The sequence below is a fragment of the Hemicordylus capensis genome, chromosome 2 (genome assembly GCF_027244095.1).
Source record: "Hemicordylus capensis ecotype Gifberg chromosome 2, rHemCap1.1.pri, whole genome shotgun sequence".
NCBI classification, from domain to species: domain Eukaryota; kingdom Metazoa; phylum Chordata; class Lepidosauria; order Squamata; family Cordylidae; genus Hemicordylus; species Hemicordylus capensis.
In genome coordinates, this window is record NC_069658.1 from 57,898,063 (window position 1) to 57,906,891 (window position 8,829).

Sequence of the window (8,829 nt, forward strand, 5' to 3'; positions counted from 1 at the left end):
AAGGAGGGAGAGGAACATAAATTGAGTTGGACTAAGGTAATATGCAAACTCTGTAGGTCACGTGGTCCAAGTTCAAACCGAATTGAGTTTGGTCCATTACAGACTGGTTCAAACCAGTCTGAGGGGCTGTGCTTGTAAAGGGGAATCCGGCGAGGACTTACAAGCAAAGGGGAATGCTGCCTTTAAAGGGCTTCTAAGGGTGGACGGGTGGGGGCAATGAGGGGGCACCTTACCGGCGGTGGTGGCTCCTCTAAACCCTGGCAGCCTGCGTGGTGGCAGCACAGTTCCATCGTCCCCATGCTGCTGGTGGGGAGTGCCAGGATTTAGAGGAACTGCTGGTGCCACCGCTGGTAAGGTGTCCTCTCACTGCCCCCCCATAGCTAAACTTGGAAGCCTTTTGAAGGCAGGATTTCCTTTTGTAAAGGGGAATCCCTACTAGATTCCCCTTTACAAGCATAGCCCCTCAGACCGTCGAACTAGGTCTATCCAGTTTGATCAAATGGAATGGACTGCCAGTTGGTTCAACTGAACTGGTTCACGGACAGGCGGTTTGGTTTGAATTTGGCCCAAATTGAAACCGAATCACTAGAAATGGTTCTGTGCAAACCCCTGGCAGTGATCTAGGGATCATGGGAAAAGACTGAAAAAGGAGCTTCAGAAGGCCTGGGAGATTTCATTGGAATCTCAGAACAGTAACATGGGAGCACCGGCAGCAAGCAACAAATTCTTGAGAGGTAGCTCTGGGTCCTTTTCATTGGCAGTGCTGGGAAAACCAGCTAACTAAGCAAAGAGGCACCTTTTATAGCGGTGCTTCTCTTGTATTTAGCAGAGGGAGAGCTACTGTTCCTATCCAACCACAGCACAGCATCCCTTCAGTGGTTGTTGCTGGTGTCTACTTTGTGTTCATCTTCAGACATGTATGGAAAAGGTGGCACATATGGTGCAATTCTGTGAGGGTACAGGACACAAACTACAGAATGTATTCCTGTGTGCAGTTCAGCTTCTAGAGTATCTCCATTTTCATTTTTTTTTTAAACCAGGTTTTTAGTTCTCATGGCTTGAATATATGATTGAAAGTGTTTGGGCCATGCTTACTAAGCTCTCAGAAACCAGAAAGGTGGCTGAGCAAGATTTTCATTGGTTGGAAGTGGGCTTCTGTGTTCTTGGCTTTCCCCAGCCAAGTAAAACCAGAATAAATTCTGCAAGATAGCAAAAAAGAACTTCACTGGCTGCTGACATGGAATTGCTAATTATTACCTAGAAAGCCCTTAAAGGCTTGGTCTCAGGATATCCAAGAGAATTCCTTCTTCCTCATGAACCCTGCTGCCAAGATCAGCAGGGGAGGTTCATTTGCAGTTACCACTGACTTTTTTGGTAGTGACTCAGTGGTGAGCCTTTTCTGTAGTTGCCCTAGGGCTGTGGAACACACTCCCGTCAAATTAAGAGCTATGCCATATCTGATGCCCTTCAGAAGAGCACTGAAGACACACCTGTTCCGTCAGGTATTTAGTAGATTTCAAACCTGATTTAAAAATTTAAATTTGTTTATATGCTGATTTTAAAGTTTATAGATATTTTAATTTGTTGTAAACTGCCTTGAGCCCTGGCTAAATGCAGCTAAATAAATAACTAAATAACTAAATGAATAGATAAACAGATAAATTATATAAATAAATAAAATAAATGCAGAATAAAGTCTGCAGAATCTCTTGAACTTGTTTTGTTTGCAGTATTTATCTAGGTCACATAATTTAACTATCAAAGAGCCAATAGCAGTACACACAAAACACCAGCACTTCATTAGGATATCAGCCAGTCTTTCTTGGTCCCCAGTTTTGATTGCCTGAACTGCTGGAGTGTACCGTAGCAGCAAAGAGACTAAGCAACGAATCTGAAAGCCTCTGATTTGTATCTCAGCTTTGCTGGAAAGTCGCTAGGTTGTCTTTGGCAAGGCACAATCTCCTGCCCAGCTGCAATATGGGCATAATGATGCTGACCTACCTTACAGGATTTTTCTTATGATTACAACAAGATAATATTGGGATGTGCTATATAAATGTTAAGTATTATTAATTATATCTTTTAATGTAGCATATATACAGACCTTCATATGGACCAGAAACTTGTGAGGAGGTTTTTTTTTTAAAAAAAGTTAAACAAAGCATGAAGCCTGAAGTTTGAAAGATTCTGGAATTTACATTGGTTATATGCTGCTGTTGCTGAGTGCCTGATCGCAGGAGAGGGGGAGGGTGAGACCATCTGCCAGCCCCCTGCCTGACCTGTGGGACTGTGGCCTCTGGCAGTGGCTGCTTTGCAGGATCGGGGCCCAGGAGTGACTCAGCAGTCCCTGCTTGCCACCTGAACAAGGAGGTCATCTCTGGCCCTATAAGGGACGCTGCCTCCAGCCTCAGCCTGCCAGAAGCCCTGTAGTAGAGGGGGAGACCACCTGCCTCCCAGACAGCCCCAGGGTGAGAGACTGGTGTTGGCTGTCTACTGATGCTGTTGTTGAGTGCCTGCCTGCAGGAGAGGGTGAGACCATCTGCCAGCCCCTTGCCTGACCTGTGGGACTGTGGCCTCTGGCAGTGACTGCTTTGCAGGATCGGGAGTGACCCAGAAGTCCCTGCTTGCCACCTGACCAGGGAGGTCATTCTGGCCCTATAAGGGACGCTGCCTTTGGCGGTGGGGTTGCCACCAAAGGGGCGACACCAAAGGGGGTAACTCCTTTGGGGGAGCCACTTCGGAGGATAACAAGAGTGAGGGCCAGATCTCTTGGTCCATGTATTTGTATGTGGTGGGCATTTAATAATGGGGCTTTTGTTTTAATTTATCCTGGGTGAGGATCTTTTATAATGTGTCTGGGCTTACCTGGAGATGGGGAGACAGGGGGTGTGTCCACTGACTGTGGGGCGGCAATTCTGGTGGTGGTGGGGAACTGAAGAAGTAACGTTGGCAGGTCAGCAGGTCATTACAGGGGAAGGGAACATAGAAATTTACTAGCTGTTTCCCCTTCTGGCTGTCCTGTCAGCTCATTGACCTTGGGGAGCAGTGCCAGCCACCCTTGGAACCTCACCTTGCTCCTCTGTAATGCCAGGTCAGTCCAGAACAAATCAGAAACCATCCATGATTTGAATCTGGATGAAGGCGCCGACCTGGTATGTATTACAGAGACCTGGTTGGGGGAGGCTGGGGGCCCAGTGTGGTCCCAGCTTCTGCCTCCAGGGTACTCTGTTGAGCAGCAGGTGAGGGACTGGTGGCGGGAAGATGAAGTGGCTGTGGTCTACAAGAATAATATCTCCCTTACCAGGATCCCTGTTAGAGCATCAGACCATATCAAATGTGTGTACTTAAGTTTGGGGACCAGGGATAGACTGGGAATTCTGTTGGTATACTGATCATCCCACTGCCCAACAGAGTCCCTAACTGACCTGACAGACTTGGTCTCGGGTTTGGTGTTTGAGTCCCCCAGGCTTGAGGTGCTGGAGGACTTCAATGTTCATTTCGGGACCAATTTGTCTGGGGCGGCTCAGGAGTTCATAGAGGCCATGACGACTACAGGCCAATCTCAAGTGGTCTCGGGACTGAAACACATTGCAGGTCATGCGCTTGATTTGGTCTTTCATTCTGATGAGGGTAGTGTTCCGTGGGTGGGGACTCCTGTGATTTTCCCATTGTCATGAACGGACCACCATCTGGTTAAGGTTGGACTCACAGTCACATCCCATGTTCACAGGGGTGAGGGACCTATTAGGATGGTCCGCCCGAGAAGGTTATTGGATCCCATAGGATTTCAAGAAGCCTTGGAGGGATTTAGTGTTGGCTCTGCTGGCGATCCTGTTGATGCCCTGGTGGAGAATTGGAACAGCAAACTCACTGGGGCAATAGACATGATCACTCATAAGCGTCCTCTGACCCACTGCAAATTGGACCCTTGGTATACAGAAGAAATCAGGGGGCTGGAGCAGCAAGGTAGATGACTGGAGCGCAGGTGGAGAAAGACTCGGCTTGAATCCGACAGACTGCAACATAGAGCTCATGTGAAAATCTATGTTCAGGCAATATGTGCGGCAAAGAAGCGATTCTTTTCTGCCCGTATTGCTTCTGCAAGTTCATGTCCAGCAGAGTTGTTCAGGGTTGTGAGAGGGCTAGTATGTGCCCCTCTTCCCTTGAATCAGAATCTGGAACCATTGATTGCCACTGCGATGTGTTTAATGAATTCTTTGTGGGGAAAATCTCTCATATTTGGGCCGAATTAGATTCTGTCTCCACAATTACTACAGTGACTGATGTGGAGGTGTCCAGCGACTCCTCTTATGTGGTTAGGTTGGATCAGTTCCAGTTTGTAATTCCTGAGGATGTGGACAAGCTGATTGGAACAGTGCAGCCTACCACCTGTCCTCTTGGCCCTTGCCAGACATGGCTTGTACTATCTGGCCGGGCAGTTGTTGTAGAAGGCCTGGTAGAGATTATAAATGCGTCTCTGAGGGAAGGTAGGATGCCTCCTAGTCTTAAGGAGGCAATTATTAGACCACTTCTGAAGAAGCCTACCTTGGATCCCTCAGAGCTGAGTAACTGCAGGCCTGTCTCCAACCTTCTGTGGCTGGTCAAGGTAATTGAGAGGGTGGTGGCCTCCAAGATCCAGACAGTCTTGGAAGAAACTGATTATCTAGACCCATTTCAAGCTGGCTTCCTGGCTGGCTATGAGGTGGGGACTGCCTTGGTAGGCCTGATGGATGATCTCCAACTGGGAATTGACAGAGGAAGTGTGACTCTACTAGTCCTTTTGGACCTCTCGGCGGCTTTCGATACTATTGACCATAGTATCCTTCTGGAGCGTCTGAGGGAGTTGGGAGTGAGAGGCACTGCTCTGCAGTGGTTCCAGTCCTACCTCTTGGGCAGGTTCCAGATGGTGTTCCTTGGAGACTGTTGTTCTTCAAAATCTGAACTTTCCTATGGTGTCCCTCAGGGCTCCGTATTGTCTCCGATGTCGTTTAACATCTGCATGAAACCGCTGGGAGAGATCATCAGGAGATTTGGTGCATGGTGTTATCAGTAAGCTGATGACATCCAAATCTATTTCTCCATGTCAGCATCATCAGGAGAGGGCATAACTTCCATAAATGGCTACCTGGAGACAGTAATGGGCTAGATGAGGGATAACAAACTGAGACTGAATCCAGATAAAACAGAGGTACTCATTGTGTGGGGTTGAAACCCAGGAGACGACTTTGATCTGTCTGTTCTGGATGGGGCTACACATCCCCAGAAGGAATAGGTACACAGTCTGGGGGTGCTTCTGGATCCAAGTCTCTTCCTGGTGTCCCAGGTTGACGCGGTGGCCAGAGGTGCCTTCTATAAGCTTTGGCTGATATGCCAGCTGCATCCATTTCTTGAGATAGATGACCTCAAAACAGTGGTGCATCTGCTGGTAACCTCTAGGCTGGATTACTGTAATGCGCTCTATGTGTGGCTGCCCTTGTATGTAGTCCGGAAACTACAGCTGGTCTAGAACGTGGCAGCCAGGCTATTCTCTCGGTCACCTAGGAGAGACCATATTACTCCTGTATTGAAGGAATTATACTGGCTGCCAATATGTTTCCGGGCAAAATACAAGGTGTTAGTTATAACCTATTAAGCCCTAAACAGCTTGTGCCCTGGGTATTTAAGAGAATATCTTCTTTGTTATGAACCTACCGTCCATTGAGATCATAATTAGAGGTCCATCTGCATTTGCCACCGGCTCATCTGGTGGCTACTCGGGGATGGGCCTTCTCCGTTGCTGCCCCAAGGCTTTGGAATGAGCTCCCTAGTGAAATAAAAGCCTCCTCATCTCTGACAATTTTTAAAAAGTCTTTAAAGATGCATCTGTTCACCCAGGCTTTTAACTGATACTGTTTTGATTGTTTTTAATGTTGTTTTAGAATATTGTTTTAAAAATTTAAAATTGTTGTGTTTTAAATTTCTTGTTTTTCTTTTTAACTAATGTTTTACTTTTCTTTTTAAATCTTGTAAACTTCCCTGAGACGTAAGTTTTGGGCAGTATAAAAATATGTTAAATAAATAAATAAATAAATAAAACTCTGTTTATAATATGGACCATTGCATGGAGAGTTTGGAGGGTCTCCAGATGATTAGACTGATCTATGCAGCAAACATCAACTTACAAATATTATGCACGTGTGCACATGCACAGGTGTCAGGCCAGTGGTCCAATACAGTAAATCAAGCCTTTGGTCCATTCTAGTGAGTCTAATCCCCTCCATTGGTCCATTTTAGAGAGGCAGGCCATTCGTCCATCTAGCTCAGACTTCCTCCCTTAGATCCCTTAAGTGGAGATGCCTGGGGTAGAACCTAGGTCTTCCTGCATGCAAAGCACATTCTTTTCTACGGAGGTACAAGCCCTACTATCATAGTAAAATATAGATTATTCAAGATACAAATGAGCTGAATATTGGACTTGTAGTGCTTTAAAAGTTCACTTCTGCTCCTGTAAGACATGGGTGGGTTAGCTGGTAAGAGCTGATTAATGTTCTGTGTGGTACATTATGCACAGGAAGAACTGCAGCTGTCAGCCCTGGATGGCAGCAGGGATGCTGCATTCTGGCATTGTTTTAATTAACTATTGAATTATTTTTCCAAATAGTTCTGGCAAGGCTCATTTCTTTGAGTTTTCTCCTTCTGGTTGCTGAACATGTTTGAAAAGCTGACTAAAACAAAATCATGGAGTCATAGGTTAAGCTGCCCCCCTCTTCCTTTAAGGGAATGGTTGACCTATAGGTGTGCCTGGATTTTTGATTTTTATTCTGTTACAGCAAGTCTGGAATTAGTTTGAACTTCTTGTTGCTTTGGCATGCAAAATAAACCATGATTTTGCTTCCGTTTAATCGCATTGGATTGCATTTTTACTCTTGAGCGTGTTTACCTGAATTATCATCTTGTAGCAGGCATTTCTGCTTTGCTTTGATCTCGTGCCACCGAAAGTATTTTATACAAAAGTCATTAACCCCCCTCCTCCGACACACACACACACAATTATGACCATTTCTGGAAAGCTCATCAGTTGATGCAAGGTGCCAGAGCTTTTCATTTCAATGGGCTATAGTGTAGAATTAAAATACAATGAAGCGTTGTTTGATTTTTTTTAAAAAAATTCTCAAAATCTTCAGGATTCTCTTTTTGTTTTTTCCTTCTTTCTTCTGCATCAGTAGCAGCAGCAGATGTCTGCTTAATGTGAAAAATGGTGGCAAAACGGAGTACATTTTCTACTAGCTGGAATATGCATCATGCTGGGTGAGGAACCAACAGGACTCTGTGTGCCATTGAGTTAATAGGGGGAAACATTCAGCAAGACTTGAGAGCCATTATTCCAGATGCTTGTGTAAATATGGTTTTGTTCATCATCACCTCTTCAAATTATGCTTACATGGAACTCCTGAGCCTTGCTTTTGCTGCCTTCCTTGAAATGCCACCGACTACATCAAGATTTCATTTGGGCAAACATTTATTTCCTTTTCTGTTAAAAAAAAAAAAGATAGGCAAGAGAAAGCCCCTCTTGTGATACAGATGGCAGAGGAGGAAGAGGGCCCATTAGCTTCAGATTAGCTTTATGAAACAGAGCTTTTATCATGAAGTCATTCCCTGCGTCCCAGTACTGTTGCAGTTTTGACAACGACAATAGTAAAGTCATAATTAAGTGCCACAACTTGGATTCTGTATGTTAGCCTGAGACCCGAAGTATTATTACCTTTCATTATGAACATATTTGTAAAGAAGCATAAAAGTGTGAATATTCGCACAATGATATGCACCTTACTTGGACTGATCAGAAAAGTGTTTTACCCGTCAAATACTTTTATGATTTCTGCTCCACCATTTAAAGAAGGGAGGGGGATCTGTTTGATTAACATTGTCAACTGTACAAAATAAAAACTTGCATATGTGTTCATTTGAACTTGAATACAGAATAAAAAACATTAAAATGTGTTTGGTGATATTTCTGTATGTTTGTATTTATTTATTTTAAAACTGCATTTGGGAGAGACTGTGTTTGGGAAAGGCAATATCTTACTGGCTTTCATAATAAAACTTCTCCTGTTTTTACTACAATGAAGATTCCACCTAAAACATAGGAGTGGGTAACCCTGGAAATTTGATGGTAAATTTTCATGCTCCCACAACATTTTAAAGCAAAATGTTAACATTCCACCAGCACTTATGAAGAAAACTCTTCAGATCAATATTTCACTGTTTTGGTATTTTGTTGTAAAAAGGATTGTTTTTAATTAAACATTTCAGATGTGTGCACAAAGGGGTTTATGACCCACAAATTATTCTTCCTTACAGTAACTATTGTCTGATACAGATGTTCAGATATGTGGAAAGAGGGATCATGAGCATGGCAGAAGACCCTGTTCCCTCCACATATTGGCCAGGGTGTGTGCATACTGTCCTGTGGCTTAAATGGGAATCATGTGAGAGGTGCACTAGAAAAATGGAGTGTACTCCTTTCCGGCTATGCACATTATGAGTCCATTATGCACATGTTCCAACCAATGCAATGTATAGTCAGGTAATGGCATAATGGCTATCCTGCTCCCTCTTTCTCCATGAATAAAGACAAATATTTACAAAGAGCTTCCCTGAGAGAGTTTGTGGTTATTTTGTACAAGGCTAAGAAATGACATCTTTGGGGAAGTTGCTCAGAGCTTGGATTTGAACACAATCCTCCCTAGGTCAAGCCAACATTCTGTCCAGTTCTCAGGGTAAAATAAAGGAAAGGGGAGAGGGGAAGAAACAGGGTAAATTAGAAGTGGTAGTAATTAAATAATAATA

The 8,829-nt window shown here is 44.3% G+C and overlaps 1 long non-coding RNA gene across 2 annotated transcripts in view; it reads left to right on the plus strand.

Moving 5' to 3' along the window:
- Positions 1-8,597, plus strand: part of LOC128342557 (uncharacterized) — a 39,767-nt gene extending 31,170 nt beyond the window's left edge. The window contains exon 3 of one of the 2 annotated variants that reach the window (XR_008315078.1): positions 7,203-8,597. This is a non-coding gene — a long non-coding RNA (uncharacterized LOC128342557). The remainder of the gene's footprint in view (positions 1-7,202) is intronic. The other variant, XR_008315079.1, reaches the window with a different exon arrangement.
- The last annotated feature ends 232 nt before the right edge of the window (positions 8,598-8,829 follow it).